Below are 18,331 nucleotides of genomic sequence, written 5' to 3'. Positions count from 1 at the left end.
TGTCTCAACACCTCCTGTCCTGCAGCAAGCACAGGGCGTTTGGATTCCTGCGGGGCCACAACCGAAAGGGCCCTGGCTCTCTGCCCTCAGCTGATCTTAATCTTCAGCCTAATCGACTGTGTGCCAGCTGCAAAGAGAAGGAGTTTGTTAACACACCCCTCCCAGGGCACGGGCTCACGTGGGCTGACCCCGCCCAGGGGAGGGGCCCGTCTGGGCGGAGCTCAGCACACAGGGGTCATCGCCCAGCACCCCCAGCCTGTCTCCTGACCAGAGCGGACCCTGAGCCCCTCAGAGCAAGACCTGGACTTACAGACAGCCGCTCCTGGAGGGTCCGTGACTCTGGACTTTGCTCTGTGCGTCCTCCCAACAGCAGGACTTGCAGAGGCTTCTGCTGCGCCGGGCACCGTCTCCACCCACCACCCCTCCTTTCCTGGACTCCTTCCTGGGCTCCTCTCACTAGCAGGTCTGTTCGAAACTGCCTCCCACTTAAGGGCTAGATAAAATGATTAGAAAACCAGCCAGAGCTGCAGCCCCACGTCCGTCCTGACCCTCAGGACTGCGCTCCCGTTCCTTGCACTTGGCCGGCACAACAAGGCCCATTTTCTGCCACTGTGAGCCCCTGATGGGTGAGGATTGGCTGACCCAGGGTTAGGGTTAGGGAAGGCCAGCCCTTCCCAGGTGTGCCGGGATTGAGGTCTTTATAAACAACCCCTTCCAGGCAGTGGGGCTTCTCCTGTGGCTCAGAGGGTAAGGAATCTGCCTGCAATGCAGGAGATGGGGGTTCCATTCTTGGATCGGGAAGATCCCCTGGAGGAGGGCATAGCAACCCACTCCAGTATTCTTGCCTGGAGAATCCCATGGACGGAGGAGCCTGGCGGGCTGCGGTCCATGCAGTTGCAGAGTCTTAGCGTGGACATGGGTAACAGAGCTTTTGGAGTTGCTGTTACAAAAAGCGGCCACTAGGCCTCAGCATTTCTTCAGGGCCCAGATTTTTTTTCCCCTCTTTCTGTGCATTCATTATTTTCTATTGGAGTAGAGTTGGTTTCTGAAACTGTATTTATTTCAGATGTACATGAGCTTGATTCGGTGATACTCAGATGTTTATCTCTTCTTTCTTTGGGTTCTTGTTCTATCTAGGCGATGACAGTGTGTATTCCCCGTGGTCTTCAATAAGTCCCTTTTGATCATCTCTTTGATCCATAGGAATGTGTATATTCATATCGTGTATGTGGGCTTCCTGGGTGGTGCTAGCAGTAAAGAGCCTGCCTGCCAATGCAGAAGATGCAAGAGATGCGGCTTCGATCCCTGGGTCAGCAAGATCCTCTGGAGGAGGGAATGACAGCCCACCCCAGTGTTCTTGCCTGGAAAGCCCCCATGGATGGAGGAGCTTGGTGGGCTACAGTCCATGCTGTCTCAGAGTCAGACACGACTGAGCAACTAAGCACGCCCCAATATGTACATGTTATTAGCAAACGCTTAATTTACCCCTCATCCGTAACATCTTCTTGATAATCTTAAGTTGGTTTTCTAAGTTTGTGAGTGTTTTTAACTTGGTGAGATACTTCATTTGCATTAGGTGGCTCAGATGGTAAAGCGTAGACCCAGCTTCAATCCCTGGTTGGGAAGATCCCCTGGAGAAGGACATGGCAACCACTCCAGTATTCTTGCCTGGAAAATCCCATGGATGGAGGAGCCTGGTGGGCTACAGTCTATGGGATCGCAAAGAGTCAGACATGACTGAGTGACTTCACTTCACTCACTGGAGTATAATTCTCAATGATATCTCATGACGTTTGTCTTTCTCTCTCTGACCTGAGCTTAGTATGAAGTTGTCTGTACATTCATGGTGCTGTTGCTGGCATTATACTGAATTGGGCTTCTGATTGCTAAGTGTGTGCTAAGTTGCTTCAGCTGTGTCTGACTCTTTGTGACCCCATGGACTGCAGCCCGCCAGGCTCCTCTGTCCCTGGGGTTCTCCAGACGAGAATACTGGAGCAGGTTGCCATTTCCTCCTCCAGGGGATCGTCCCGCCACAGGGACTTCTGATGCTCCTGTCTCTAATAGAGATGATGAGCATCTTGTTATGTGCCTTGTGGGAATCTCTATGCCTTCTTGGAAGACATATCTGTTTCTATCTTGGGCCCTTTTATTTCTTGGGTTGCTTGTTTTGTTTTTCTGACATTGAGCTGCACAAACTCTTTCTATGTTTTGGACACGAATTCCTTGTGGGTATGTTTGATTGCACATGTATTTTCTCATTCTGTGAGTTGTCTTTTTCTTTTGTTGAGGGTTTCCTCTTCTATGCAAATGTTCCAGGTAGATTCGGTCCTGTTTTGTTACTTTTGATTGATGTTTCATTATTCTAAGATCTGGAGCCCAAAAGAATTTCCTGTGATGAATGTCAAAGTGTGTCCTGTGTATATTTTCCTCAAGAATGTCACAGTCTCCATCTTCCCATTTAGATCTTGTATTTTTGTGTATGGTGTTGGGGAATATTCTAATTTCATTCTCGTTTCCATTGTTCGAGGAACCCACACACTCTTCTTCAGAGGGGCTGTCTCCAACTTCCATTCCCAGCATCAGAGGAGGAGGGTTCCCGTTTCTCCAAGTGTCTACAGCACTTAATGTTTGTAAAGGGCTTGACAGTGGCCATCCTGACCGGCTTAAGGTGACACCTCGTTGCAGGGTTGATGGGCACTTCCCTAATGTTTAGCAATGTTGCCGTCATTGCATGTGATTTTTTTTCCTTTAAGGGTGTGAGTTAAAGGTACCTGTTGAACTTGGCTCTGTGACCGTCTGCTAAGTTTTGAATTCTTGTTTGTTGACCCTCCCTGGGGGTCAGCTTCTGGAGGGCAGGTGTTTATTTACAACCCCACGGACCTTGTGAATATTAAGTGCCTGGAAAGACTGAAGGAGGGAGAAGAAGGGGACGACAGAGGATGAGATGGTTGGATGGCATCATCGATTCGATGGAGTTGAGTTTGGGCAAACTCCGGGAGTCGGTGAAGGATGGGGAAGCCTGGCGCGCTCCAGTCTGTGGGGTCGCAGAGTCGGACAAGACCCAGGACTGAACTGAACTGAACACAGCTTTTAGAGTTGTTGTTACAAAAAGTGACCACAGGGTGGCAGCATTGCTTTTGCCTCAAACTTCACTTGTCCGTTTGTGTGCATTCCTTGTTTTATTTCCGAGTAGGGTTGATTTCCGGTACTGTCACGGGTACAGGGGCTTGGTTCAGTAATACACCGACGTCTGTCAATTCTTTCTTGGGTTCGTTTTCCCCAGATAGAGGATTACAGGGTCTCCAGGGGGCTGCCCTTTGCTATCCAACAGTTTTTTCCCAATTTTCTGTTTGATGTATATTGATGTCTTTTCCTTGCAAACTCTTCATTTATCCCACATCCCTAACTTTATTTTTTTTAATAATCATAAGTTGGTTTTCTAAGTTTGTGAGTCTGTTTCTACTGCGTAGCAGCCTACATTTGCATTGATTTTAAGAAGATAGCTGTCAGTGACACCTTCTGATACTTGTCTTTCTCTCCGGGCCTTCCTTTCCTTAGTATGGTAATCACTCTTTCCACCCACGCCGTTGTCACTGGCGTTATTCGGTTCTGATTCAGGGCTGGGTAGCATTGCCCTGTACAGGTACACCACTCTGTCTGCATTTTCCTGCCGATGGATATCCTGGTTGAATTTGTTGCAGGGGAAGGGAAAAAAAAGGGCTTCCCTGGTGGCTTAGCTGGTAGAGAATCTGCCTGCCAATGCAGGAGGCATGGATTCAATCCCTGATTGGGGAAGATCCCCTGGAGGAGGGCATGGCAACCCACTCCAGTGTTCTTGCCTGGAGAATCCCACAGATTCTGGCAGGCTGCAGTCCATGGGGTCACAAAGTGCTGGACACGACTGAAGTGACTGAGAATGCATGCAAAGGAAAAAAAAAAAAAAAGAGGAGTGAGTTTTTAATTTTTTCCCTTTTTTGAGAAGAAAGGAGATAAAGCAGTGAGCAGGTGTGAACATTCCTATTTTTTTTTTTTTTTTTTTACTTTTAACTGCTCATAACTCTGAATGTCTGTAACTAAATCTGCTCTTCTGCCCCCTAACTCTGCAGGAGCTACAATAAACATTTTTTCCTTGGACTCTATGCTAAATACACCCTCTGTCTGGTGTTTATACCTACAACACCCTTCGCCTTGTACTTACATATCAGGAAGAAGGCCGCAGAGACATCGAACTGCCAGAGTCCGTTCCTGGGTGATTGACTTCAGTCTATGACTGTCTTTGAAAAAATGCATGAGGAAGAAAGCGAGATCCTATCGCCTTTGTTCCTCATCACTGACTCCTGACGGCGAGTCCTTGCCGTATATAAGCCCCTAGACTCCTCATGGGCGGGGTGTGGGGCACAGTTCTTGAGGCATGACCCTACTGTGTTCCCCTCTCTGCTGGCTTAAGAATAAAAGCCACCTTGGTATTTCCTTCAAACTCTGTCTCTGTAATTTTTATTTGGCTGCCCTAGGAGGAGAAAGCCAAGATTTTGGCCAGCAACCCTTCTAGCTTGGCCATTGGTCAGTCGAGCTGCCCTGAAGACAAGTGTTCACGGGTAACTGTGAATTCTGATTTTTTCTGGATTGGAGCACAAACGTGGGATTGAGGTTAGGGCCATGTGGTTTCTGGATGTTTATCTGATAAGGAACCTCCTTGCTGGTTTTGATAGTTCCTGCAGCCATTTACACCCCCACCAAGAGTGTAGGAGAGTTCCATTTTGCCTCCATCGTCTGCAGCCCGTATTCTCTGTAGATGTTTTAGACGGTGCCATGCTGACCTGTGGGAGGGGATTTTTCATAGGAGCTTTGATTTGCATGGATTTAGTACATAGTGGCATGCTGTAGTCCACGGGATTGCAAAGAGTAGGACATGATTGAGCGACTGAACTACACAGTCAGCTGCAGGAATTTTCCTGGTACTTTTGGATACTGTACAGAGTGACTACAGTTTACTTCTTGAAACTGTTTTCTTGAAAGGTGGCCCTGTTTGAATTCATGTCTGATGATTTACCCCGGGACATGACTGGACAGGAGAGGTCATTTACAGTCCCGCAGGCCTTGTGAATACAAACAGCCCAACAGCACTAGGTTTAAAGTCGTTTTTCTGGAAGATGGCCCTAAGGAAACAGCATTGCTTCCTGCCTCACTCTGGTCCACAGGCATTGAGTCTCATGGAAAACTCTGTTCATGGATTCTCAGCTAGAGTGGACTATGCCAGAAGAAACACCCAAGGCTTGAATCTCTTCTCCTTCCCCCTTACCCAGTGTCCCCAGGATACATCCCAGTTTTTTGGAACACCACTCTCAGAGGGTGCTGTCATCTGTAGGCGGGGTGACCCTAAGGATGGAGGCTGGAGGTAGGAACCTCAGCCTAGGGCACATAGACTGGCCAGGGGACCTTGCAAACATGTTCCAACCCAGAGGTTCCACCAATTCTTGGGTGATGTAGGCTTGGTTTCTCTGCAGGAGGTTCCACCTGCATCTGGAGATTGGGGGCTCATGCAGAGGGCAGGAGGCACCCCAGGTCCATCATGGGGCCACATTTCCTGCCACATGCTCCCAGCTCTTCTGCATTGAGCCCCTCCAGTCTTGGGTTCCCTCCATCTTGAGTCCCTCCAGCTCAGGTTCCAGGGATGTGACACCATCCAGGTATCCGTGGCCTGAGGGCAAGAGTCAGCCTTTCTGATTCCTGTTTTGTACTTTCATCCCCCAATTTGAATTGCAGTATGTAGTTGAATGATAAGGATGTGGGTGTTTTCTTTTCTTTTTTGGATCGACAGCAACTTGATTCACTTGTGCGTAGATATATATATCTTCTCTTCCAGGTTCTTTTCTGGTATAGGATGGTACAGAGTGTTGAATAGGATTCCTGTGTTACTCAGTGGGTCCTGGTGGACACTTTTTTTTTTTTAAATAATATTAGCCTCCCTATGTTAGACTGAATCAGTTCATTACTCCCTGTCCCACATCCTGTCCCATCACTTCATGGCAAATAGATAGGGAAACAGTGGAAACAGTGGCTGACTTTATTTTCCTGGGCTCCAAAATCACTGCAGATGGTGATTGCAGCCATGAAATTAAAAGACACTTCCTCCTTGGAAGGAAAGTTATGAGCAACCTAGACAGCATATTAAAAAGCAGAGACATTACTTTGCCAACAAATGTCCGTCTAGTCAAGGTTATGGTTTTTCCAGTGGTCATGTATGGATGTGAGAGTTGGACTGTAAAGAAAGCTGAGCACCGAAGAATTGATGCTTTTGAACTGTGGTGTTGGAGAAAACTCTTGAGAGTCCCTTGGACTTCAAGGAGATCCATCCAGTCCATCCTAAAGGAGATCAGTCCTGAGTGTTCATTGGAAGGACTGAGACTGAAGCTGAAACTCCAATACTTTGGCCACCTCATGCAAAGAGCTGACTCATGTGAAAAAACCGTGATGCTGGGAAAGATTGAGGGCAGGAGGAGAAGGGGACGACCGAGGATGAGCTGGTTGGATGGCATCACTGACTCAGTGGACCTGAGTTTGCGTAAACTCCGGGAGTTGGTGATGGACAGGGAGGCCTGGTGTGCTGCGGTTCATGGGGGTGCAAAGAGTAGGACACAACTGAGCGACTGAACTGAACTGAACTGTCCCAGAGTTTTTGTTTTTTTCTGGGGACCATTGATTCTTTTCTGAGTCTGTGAGACTGTTTCTTTTTGGTAAAGAAGTTCATCTGTATCCATTTTTAGATCCCAGCTACAAGTGATATCTTATGTTAATATCCCTCCCTGTCCCCCTCACCTCACTTGCTATGATCATGTCTAGTTTCTTCCCTGAGGCCTGCCAGGGCATTCTTTCCTGCTTGTTATGGCTGAGTGATGGTTCATCGTGTCTATGTACCCCATCTTCTTTATTCCTTGTGGACGTCTTTTTTTGCAAATGTTTTTTTCCCCCATTCTGAAGACTGTCTTTCTCTTTCATTTAGGGTTCCTTTGCTGTACAAACACTTTTAAGGTTAATTCAGTCCTGTTTTCTTTTTTTTTAAATATAAGTTTATTTATTTTAATTGGAGGCTAATTACTGTACAATATTGTATTGGTTTTGCCATACATTGACATGAATCTGCCCTGGGTGTAAATGTGTTCCCCATCCTGAAACCCCCTCCCACCTCACTCCCCATCCCATCTCTCAGGGTCATCCCAGTGCACTGGCTTTGAGTGCCCTCTCTCATGCATCGAACCTGGACTGGCGATCCATTTCACATATGATAATAGACATGTTTAAATGCCATTCTCCCAAATCATCCCACCCTCACCTTCTCCCACAGAGTCCAAAAGACTGTTCTATACATCTCTGTCTCTTTTGCTGTCCCGCATACAGGGTTATCGTTACCATCTTTCTAAATTCCATATATATTCGTTAGTATACTGTATTGGTGCTTTTCTTTCTGGCTTACTTCACTCTGTATAATAGGCTCTAGTTTCATCCACCTCATTAGAACTGATTCAAATATATCCTTTTTAATGGCAGAGTAATGTTGTATATATGTTCCACAGCTTTCTTATCCATTCATCTGCCAATGGACATCTAGGTTGCTTCCATGTCCTGGCTATTATAAACAGTGCTGCAGTGAACATTGGGGTACATGTGTCTCTTTCAGTTCTGGTTTCCTTGGTGTGTATACCCAAGAGTGGGATTGCTGGGTCATATGGCAGTTCTATTTCCAGTTTTTTAAGGATTCTCCACACTGTTCTCCATGGTGGCTGTACTAGTTTGCATTCCCACCAACAGTGTAAGAGGGTTCCCTTTTCCCCACACCCTCTCCAGCGTTTATTGCCTGTGGACTTTTGGATAGTAGCCATTCTGACTCGTGTGAAATGATACCTCATTGTGGTTTTGATTTGCATTTCTCTGATAATGAGTGATGCTGATCATCTTTTCATGTGTTTGTTAGCCATCTGTTTGTCTTCCTTGGAGAAATGTATTTTAGTTCTTTGGCCCATTTTTTGATTGGGTCATTTATTTTTCTGGAATTGAGCTGCAGGAGTTGCTTGCATATTTTTGAGATTAATTCTTTGTCTGTTGCTTCGTTTGCTATTATTTTCTCCCATTCTGAAGGCTGTCTTTTCACCTTGCTTACAGTTTCCTTCGTTGTGCAAAAGCTTTTAATTTTAATTAGGTCCCATTTGTTTGCTTTTGTTTTTATTTCCAGTATTCTGGGAGGTGGGTCATGGAAGATCCTGCTGTGATTTATGCTGGAGAGTGTTTTGCCTATGTTTTCCTTTAGGAGTTTTATAGTTTCTGGTCTTATGTTTAGATCTTTAATCCATTTTGAGTTTATTTCTGTGTATGGTGTTAGAAAGTGTTCTAGTTTCATTCTTTTACAAGTAGTTGACCAGTTTTCCCAGCACCACTTGTTAAAGAGATTGTCTTTTCTCCATTGTATATTCTTGCCTCCTTTGTCAAAGATAAGGTGTCCATAGGTGCGTGGATTTATCTCTGGGCTTTCTATTTTGTTCCATTGATCTATATGTCTGCCTTTGTGCCAGTACCATACTGTCTTGATGACTGTGGCTTTGTAGTAGAGCCTGAAGTCAGGCAGGTTGATTCCTCCAATTCCATTCTTCTTTCTCAAGATTGCTTTGGCTATTCAAGCTTTTTTTGTATTTCCATACAAATTGTGAAATTATTTGCTCTAGTTCTTTGAAAAATACCCTTGGTATTTTGATACCATTGGTAGCTTGATAGGGATTGTATTGAATCTGTAGATTGCTTTGGGTAGTATACTGATTTTCACTATATTGATTCTTCTGATCCATGAACATGGTATATTTCTCCATCTATTTGTGTCCTCTTTGATTTCCTTCACCAGTATTTTATAGTTTTCTATATATAGGTCTTTTGTTTCTTTAGGTAGATATATTCCTAAGTATTTTATTCTTTTCGTTGCAAAGGTGAATGGAATTATTTCCTTAATTTCTCTTTCTGTTTTCTCATTGTTAGTGTACAGGAATGCAAGGGATTTCTGTGTGTTGATTTCATATCATGCAACTTTACTATATTCATTGATTAGCTCTAGTAATTTCTTGTGGAGTCTTTAGGGTTTTCTATGTAGAGTATCATGTCCTCTGCAAACAGTGAGAGTTTTACTTCTTTTCCAATCTGGATTCCTTTTATTTCTTTTTCTGCTCTGATTGCTGTGGCCAAAACTTCCAAACCGATGTTGAATAGTAGTGGTGAGAGTGGGCACCCTTGTCTTGTTCCTGACTTTAGGGGAAATGCTTTCAATTTTTCACCATTGAGGATAATGTTTGCTGTGGGTTTGTCGTATACAGCTTTTATTATGTTGAGGTATGTTCCTTCTATTCCTGCTTTCTGGAGGGTTTTTATCATAAATAGATGCTGAATTTTGTCAAAGGCTTTCTCTGCATCTATTGAGATAATCATATGGTTTTTATTTTTCAGTTTGTTAATGTGGTGTATTACATTGATTGATTTGCAGATATTGAAGAATCCTTGCATCCCTGAGATAAAGCCCACTTGTTCATGATGTATGATCTTTTAATATGTTGTTGGATTCTGTTTGCTAGAATTTTGTTAAGGATTTTTGCATCTATGTTCATCAGTGATATTGGCCTGTAGTTCTCTTTTTTTGTGGCATCTTTGTCTGGTTTTGGAATTAGGGTGATGGCAGCCTCATAGAATGAGTTTGGAAGTTTACCTTCTTCTGCAATTTTCTGGAAGAGTTTGAGTAAGATAGGTGTTCAGTCAGTTCAGTTCAGTCGCTCAGTCGTGTCCAACTCTTTGCGACCCCATGAATCACAGCACGCCAGGCCTCCTTGTCCATCACAAACTTCTGGAGTTTACTCAAACTCATGCCCATCGAGTCAGTGATGCCATCCAACCAGCTCATCCTCTGTCGTCCCCTTCTCCTCCTGCCCCCAGTCCCTCCCAGCATCAGGGTCTTTTCCAACGAGTCAACTCTTTGCATGAGGTGGCCAAAGTATTGGAGTTTCAGCTTCACCATCAATCCTTCCAATGAACACTCAGGACTTATCTCCTTCAGGATGGACTGAATGGATCTCCTTGAAGTCCAAGGGACTCTCAAGAGTCTTCTCCAACACCACAGTTCAAAAGCATCAATTTTTCGGCGCTCAGCTTTCTTTACAGTCCAACTCTCACATCCATACATGACCACTGGAAAAACCATAGTCTTGACCAGACGGACCTTTGTTGGCAAAGTAATGTCTCTGCTTTTTAATATGCTGTCTAGGTTGGTCATAACTTTCCTTCCAAGGAATAAGCGTCTTTTCATTTCATGGCTGCAATCACCATCTGCAGTGATTTTGGAACCCCCCAAAATAAAGTCTGACACTGTTTCCACTGTCTCCCCATCTATTTCCCATGAGGTGATGGGACCGGATGCCATGATCTTAGTTTTCTGAATGTTAAGCTTTAAGCCAACTTTTTCACTCTCCTCTTTCACTTTCATCAAGAGGGTTTTTAGTTCATCTTCACTTTCTGCCATAGGGTGGTGTCATCTGCATATCTGAGGTTATTGCTATTTCTCCCAGCAATCTTGAGTCCAGCTTGTGCTTCTTCCAGCCCAGCGTTTCTCATGATGTACTCTGCATATAAGTTAAATAAGCAGGGTGACAATATACAGCCTTGATGAACTCCTTTTCCTATTTGGAACCAGTCTGTTGTTCCATGTCCAATTCTAACTGTTGTTAGCTCTTCTCTAAATTTTTGGTAGAATTCAGCTGTGAAGCCATCTGGTTCTGGGCTTTTGTTTGCTGGAAGATTTCTGATTACAGTTTCGATTTTTTTGCTTGTGATGGGCTTGTTAAGATCTTCTGTTTCTTCCTGGTTCAGTTTTGGAAAGTTATACTTTTCTAAGAATTTGTCAATTTCTTCCAAGTTGTCCATTTTATTGGCATATAGCTGCTGGTAGTAGTCTCTTATGGTCCTTTATATTTCAGTGTTGTCTGTTGTGATCTCTCCATTTTCGTTTCTAATTTGGTTGATTTGGTTTTTCTCCCTTTGTTTCTTGATGAGTCTGGCTAACGGTTTGTCGGTTTTATTTATCTTTTCAAAAAACCAACTTTTAGCTTTGTTGATATTTGCTATGGTCTCTTTTGTTTCTTTTGCATTTATTTCTGCCCTAATTTTTAAGAGTTCTTTCCTTCTACTAACCATGGGGTTCTTCATTTCTTCCTTCTCTAGTTGCTTTAGGTGTAGATTTAGGTTATTTGACTTTTTTCTTGTTTCTTGAGGTAAGCCTGTATTGCTATGAACCTTCCCCTTAGCACTGCTTTTACAGTGTCCCATAGGTTTTGGGTTGTTGTGTTTTCATGTTCATTCGTTTCTATGCATATTTTGATTTCTTTTTTGATTTCTTCTATGATTTGTTGGTTATTCAGAAGTGTATTATTTAGCCTACATATATTTGAGTTATTAATAGTTTTTTTTTTTTCCCTGTAATTGAGATCTAATCTTACTGCACTGTGGTCAGAAAAGATGACTGGAATAATTTCAATTTTTTTTTTTTTAATTTACCAAGGCTAGATTTATGGTCCAGAATGTGATCTATTCTGGAGAAGGTTCCATGTGCACTTGAGAAAAAGGTGAAATTGATTGTTTTGTGGTGAAATGTCCTATGCATATCAATTATGTCTAGCTGGTCCATTGTGTCATTTAAAGTTTGTGTTTCCTTGTTAATTTTCTGTTTAGTTGATCTATTCATAGGTGTGAGTGGAGTATTAAAGTCTCCCACTATTATTGTGTTACTATTAATTTCCCCTTTCATACTCGTTAGCATTTGCCTTACATGTTGCGGTGCTCCTATGTTGGGTGCATATATATTTATAATTGTTATATCTTCTTCTTGGATTGATCCTTTGATCATTATGTAGTGTCCTTCTTTGTCTCTTTTCACAGCCTTTATTTTAAAGTCTATTCTATCTGATATGAATATTGCGACTCCTGCTTTCTTTTGATCTACGTTTGCGTGAAATATTTTTTTCCAGCCCTTCACTTTCAGTCTGTATGTGTCCCTTGTTTTGAGATGGGTCTCCTGTAGACAGCATATATAGGGGTCTTGCATTTGTATCCATTCAGCCAGTCTTTGTCTTTTGGTTGGGGCATTCAACCCATTTACATTTAAGGTAATTATTGATAGGTATGGTCCCATTGCCATTTACTTTGTTGTTTTGGGTTCACGTTTATACAACCTTTCTGTGTTTCCTGTCTAGAGAAGATCCTTTAGCATTTGTTGGAGAGCTGGTTTGGTGGTGATGAATTCTCTCAGCTTTTGCTTGTCTGTAAAGCTTTTGAATTCTCCTTCATGTCTGAATGAGATCATTGCTGGGTACAGTAATCTGGGTTGTAGATTATTCTCTTTCATTACTTTAAGTATATCCTGCCATTCCCTTCTGGCCTGAAGAGTTTCTATTGAAAGATCAGCTGTTATCCTTATGGGAATCCCCTTGTGTGTTATTTGTTGTTTCTCCCTTGCTGCTTTCAATATTTGTTCTTTGTGTTTGATCTTTGTTAGTTTGATTAATATGTGTCTTGGGGTGTTTCACCTTGGGTTTATCCTGTTTGGGACTCTCTGGGTTTCTCGGACTTGTGTGACTATTTCCTTCCCCATTTTGGGGAAGTTTTCAGCTATTATCTCCTCGAGTATTTTCTCATGGCCTTTCTTTTTGTCTTCTTCTTCTGGGACTCCTATGATTGGAATGTTGGGGCGTTTCACATTGTCCCAGAGGTCCCTGAGGTTGTCCTCATTTCTTTTGATTCTTTTTTCTTTGTTCCTCTCTGCTTCATTTATTTCCACCATTTTATCTTCTACCTCACTTATCCTATCTTCTGCCTCCGTTATTCTACTGTTGGCTCCTCCAGAGTGTTTTTGATCTCATTTATTATATTATTAATTTTTAATTGACTCTTTTTTATTTCTTCTAGGTCTTTATTAAACATTTCTTGCATCTTCTCAATCCTTGTCTCCAGGCTATTTATCTGTATCTCTATTTTGTTTTCAAGATTTTGGATCATTTTTATTATCATTATTCTAAATTCTTTTTCAGGTAGATTCCCTATCTCCTCCTCTTTTGTTTGGCTTGGTGGGGATTTTTCATGTTCATCTACCTGCTGGGTATTTCTCTGCCTTTTCATCTTATTTAGATTGCTGTGTTTGGGGTGGCCTTTCTCTATTCTGGTAGTCTGTGGTTCCTTTTTATTGTGGAGGTTTCTCCCAGTGGGTGGGGTTGGATGATTGGCTTGTCGAGGTTTGCTGGTTAGGGAAGCTTGCATCGATGTTCTGGTAGGGGGAGCTGGATTTCTTCTCTCTGGAGTGCAATGGAGTGCCCAGTAGTGAGTTTTGAGATGGGTCTATGGGTTTGGTGTGGCTCTGGGCAGCCTGTATATTGACGCTCAGGGCTATGTTCCTGCGTTGCTGGAGAATTTGCGTGGTATGTCTTGCTCTGGAACTTATTGGCTCTTGGGTGGTGGTTGGTTTCAGTGTAGGTATGGAGGCTTTTGGATGATATCTTATTAATTAATGTTTCCTATAGTCAGGAGTTTTCTGGTGTTCTCAGGTTTTGGGCTCTTGCCTCTGGATTTCAGTCTTATTCTTCTGTTAGCCTTAAGACTTCTCCATCCATACAACACTGATAATAAAACTTCTAGGTTAATGGTGAAAAGATTCTCCACAGTGAGGGACACGCAGAGAGGTTCACAGAGTTACATGAAGAAGAGGAGAGGGAGGAAGGAGATAGAGGTGAGCAGAAGGAGAAAAGGGGGGATTCAAGAGGAGAGAGATAGATCTACACAGTACTCTGTTCCCTAAGTGTTCTCCATAGCCCAGAACACCCACAGAGATTCACAGAATTGAATTGAAAAGAGACAGGGGAGGGAGGAAATAGAGGTGATCTGGGGGAGACAAAGGAGAGTCAAAAGGGGGAATGAGTAATCAATATAGTAATCACACTCCTGAGTAAAAATGGGTACTGAAGGTTAGATTCTTAAATGTCCAAAATTGGTATCAAATACTGAAAAACAAAGATTAAAATTCTAGAGGTTAGACTCTTAAAAATACAATATTTAAAAAAAAAAAATTTAAGAAATATATATGAAGTTTGTTTTAAAAATAGGGTCCTTTTTTTTTTTGCAAGGTTATAGTGGGTTATAAAAATGAAAATTAAGGAATAATGACTTAAAAAAAAGAAAAAAATTTAATTAAAAAAACAATAATAGTAAAAGCGTATCTAGGAATTTCTCTGGAGCCGTTGCAGGCAGTGTGGGTTCGGTTCAGTTTCAGATAGCTCCTTGTTGCAGCTTGCACTTCTCGTATCTATAGTCCCGTTTCGGTGTAGCCAGTGTTAACTACAGGGATTTTAATCTGTTGCACCGGTCCCTTCTGAAGCGGTTCCCTGTGTTTATTTGGCTTCTGTTTGCAGGCCTCTTCAGTGTCTAATTTCCGCCCTGACACAAGTGGGCGGAGGTGGTCTCTTGTTTAGGTTCGCTTGTTCAGTCGTGCTGTGGGGAGGGAGTAACGCTGCAAACAAATGTCACTGGCGTGGGTGGGGAGCACTCGCAGCGTTCTGGCCACACTGGGTTTGCCCCCGCTCACGGCGTGAATGCTTTCCCGGTCTACACTGCTCAGGCTCCTGGTTGCTCTCCAGGGAGCGGGCCCTGAGTTGCATGCACTTGCCAGGCCCAAGCCGCTCAGGATCCGGTTCTTGGGTACTCCACGAAGGCGGAGACTCGGTTAGGCCTGCGTTTTGTGCCTTCCCCGTCTGAGCAGCTCAGGGAACCGTGAGCTTGACGAGCGCACTCTCCCCAGGTGTAGCGCGACGTCTCCCCTCCACGGTCCCAGCCTCAGTTTCCGGGCGCGCTGGTCCGGTGCGCCTTGTGTCTCTTCTGGGGAGCTGATCTCTGGCTGCGACCCTCCTGGCGGATGTCAGCCATCCAGAGTCTCAGGAAGTCTTTGGTTAGAAACTGGAAGCCAGTTTGCAGTTTGGTAGGGGATGCTGTCTCTGGGGCCGAGTTTGCCCCTTTCCGGCTCTGCCTGGAGCCCCTCTCCCTGCTGCCTCCGGCGGGGGATGGGCCGGTCCGCAGCCCGCTAGTCTTCTCTGGTATTGCTCAGCCCTTTGTTCTGTGAATGGGCTGGCTGTGCCTTAGGTTGGGGCTTTTCGCAGGTTAATTCTCTCTCTCTCTTGCTATCCCACAGTTTAAGTTGCTATCTCATGTTAGCTCCCTCAGATGGCCCTCAGGGCATTCAGGCCCGGTCCTTACCCTAAGCAATGCTGCCCGCTTCTCTCTGTTCAGCCCCCCTTTGCTGGTGGCGGATGCGAGCGTCTGGGATACTTTTCTGCTGCGAGTTGCTTTTAGGCATATAATCTGTGGGTTTTATTTATTTTTCCTCCCGGTTAGGATGCCCTCCAAGATTCGAAAACTTCCCCCAGACCCGCCGGTGAGAGGGCTTCCTGTTGTTTGGAGACTTTCTCTATTAAGTCTCCCTTCCCTGGACGGATCTCTGTCCCTAACTCTTTTGTCTGTCTTTTTATCTCTTGTCCTACTTCCTTTTAAAGACAATGGGCTGCTTTCTGGGTGCCTGATGTCCCCTGCTGGTGATCAGAAGTTGCTTTGTGTAGTTTGCTGTGCGTTCAAGAGTCCTTTTGCTGAATTTGTGGGGGAGAAAGTGGTGTCCCCGTCCTATTCCTCTGCCATCTTAGCTCCCTCCCAAGTGCTCAGCCTTCTTTATGGTCCAGCCCTCACATCCGTACATGCCTACAGGACAAACCACAGCTTTGACAATATGGACCTGGCTTGTTTATACATTAGGGGCCTGCCAACCACGGCCATGGTGCCCTGACCAAGGGAATGTGTGACCCCAGGTAGGGGGGTCTGGGAACTGAGTCTCACCCCATCTGCGTGGGCCAGAATCCTGTGCAGAGGGAGACCATACACTCGAAGTTAAGAAAAAGGGAAGAACACGTGTGAGCTTCACTTGACTTGTGTTTAGGAATCACTGCTTTTCAGTATCATTTTATACAGATCTCTGCCTATTTCCTCTTTACCCCTGAGCGGCTCCCCATCCCTGGGGCTTCTGGAGACTCCTCAGGTGACTACTTGGTAATTATTCCAATTCACCAGCACGGGCATGGGGAGAAGGGAGCAGGTTTATCTGGGCAATTGATTGCAGGGCACATGGACCAGCAAAAAGCCAATGAGCAGCAGGTGAGGTTGCAGCTGTGATCTCCTTCCAGTAGACGTCCATACTCACTCAGCAGAGACCAGACCTGCCCCTCCTCTTACAGTCCAGCTTCTGGTGTGTTCTCACAGAATCTCAGTGGGATAAGAGAAGACCCAGAATGCCAGCACCATGGCAGTGTGTTCAACATTATTATGATGGCTGTAAAAACAGTTAATATCACACAGAACTGAAGGGAATGTGGGAGAGCAGGAGGGGGAACCTGGGTCCCCAGTGAGACCCTCTCAGCAGAGCTGGGCCTGGGTGAGGCTTGGAGGGTGTGACCGAGAGTTTGCTGGACAGGACGGCACATTTAGAGGGCCTCCTGCAGTGCAGGTTTCAGGGCTACATAGCAGCTAAGTGCAGAGCATGGTGGCTGAGCTGACGGCTGTGGATCCTGCAGGCTGAATGCTGAGCTCCGAACGTTGGAAGGTTGTCTGGAGTCACAGGACGTGCTTGCTCTCTCTGCTGAGATGATCTCAATGGGGACCCAGGTTCCCCCTCCTACTGTCTAGAAGCGATCAGACAGCAGCCACTCTCCACAGTAAGCCCTGAGGAAACTCTGGAAGGAGAAGAATACCTGCCCTCTAGCAGCCACTAGGCTGCAGCCACTGCCCACAGTAAGCCCTGAGGAAACTCTGGAAGGAGAAGAATACCTGCTTTCTAGCAGCCATCAGGCTTCAGCCACTCCCCACTGTGAGCCCTGAGGAAACTCAGGAAAGAGAAGACAGGATACTTGCCCCAGATGGTGAGGTGGGTATCAAAGGGGATGATTTCAATGAGATGACTCTTGCACCTTCCCATACATTAAAAATGCTAAATACCTTACCTTTAGATGTTGCCTGCATTTTTGAAGTCCTAAAAGATTCTTGCTGAATAAAATTTAACTCTCAACATCTACATTATAAATATTTTTATATCTACACATATGAAATAGACACTTTCCAAAGAGCAACAAAAGAAGACAATCTCAACATTCACCACACTGGCACCAATGGTGGACACTCCCCAAAAGATGCAACTGATGGAACAATTAGAACAATCATCACCCCTTTTCCCATAAGATTGTGGAATAGACACTGAGACTGGGGAATTATACAGGGAAGAACAAAATCTGACACCATGTCCAAAAAATATTTTTTTTCCAAATTATATCTTTTATTTTAACCTTTGCTTCCTGTTGGTCTGGTTGCTACAGGGATGGTGTCCATACATAATGGCCTGCCTCAGGAAACCCCGCCCCTCTGCCTCTGTCCAGGACCTGTCCACCTGTGGATGGCTACAGCAGGGAGAAAGTAACACATCTCCTCCCGAGACTGGCCATTCCAGGAGATGTTTGCCAGATTAATGACCTTTTCACTGTATTTCCTCACCTCCCAGCTCTGTGTTCTATAAAAGACACTGGCATCCAGACCCTGACAAGATGGTTTCTTCAAGATAGTCTGCTATCTTCTCAGTCTTCTGGCTTTCCAAGTAAAGTCATATTACTTGCCTCAGCACTTCACCTCTGGTTTATCGGCCTGTTGTGAGGCATGCAGAGTGAGCTTGGACTTGGTAACAATTCCACATGCCTTGCAGTCAAAAAATGAAAACAAAATGGAAGCAATATTGTAACAGATTCAATAAAGACACTGAAAATGGACCATATAAAAAGATCTGAAACCAAAAACCAAAAGGAACTCAGCGGTTGTCTGAAATATTTAGAAAGGAGTTAGTGCCCCACTTGTCCGTACCACCTGAAGCCACAGTAGACAGTTAGGCCCTGTCCATTCAGGACACCCTCTCCAGACCCCAGCTGGAGGTGCTCTGCCCCCAGTGCCCACCTGGGTCTCAGGAGTAGAAGAGACACACCCTGTGGAGTCTCCTCTCTGGTCCAGGGGAGCGTCACATCAGCCACCCTGTCTCCCTGCCCATAATAAATAAGGAGGGTTGTCAGCACCTGGGCAAGTGATGCTGTGGGCACCTGGACTGCCTCATCCTTGTGAGATTTGGTGTGAAGACAACACAGAAGGAGAACCAGCCAAGAGGGATCCAGGGAGCAGTGAGCCCCTCTTCACAGGG

At 44.7% G+C, this 18,331-nt stretch overlaps 1 long non-coding RNA gene across 1 annotated transcript; it reads left to right on the top strand.

The window, feature by feature from the left end:
• Positions 1-219: 219 nt before the first annotated feature.
• Positions 220-17,851, top strand: LOC122439459. The gene is made up of 5 exons (XR_006268866.1): positions 220-463; positions 4,107-4,595; positions 16,060-16,141; positions 16,674-17,023; positions 17,469-17,851. It is a non-coding gene; the product is annotated as an uncharacterized LOC122439459 (long non-coding RNA).
• Positions 17,852-18,331: the final 480 nt, after the last annotated feature.

The sequence above is a fragment of the Cervus canadensis genome, chromosome 4, assembly GCF_019320065.1.
Source record: "Cervus canadensis isolate Bull #8, Minnesota chromosome 4, ASM1932006v1, whole genome shotgun sequence".
Lineage (NCBI taxonomy): Eukaryota > Metazoa > Chordata > Mammalia > Artiodactyla > Cervidae > Cervus > Cervus canadensis.
Note: the sequence above shows the minus strand (reverse complement) of the source record. Positions and strands in the feature narration are given on the sequence as shown.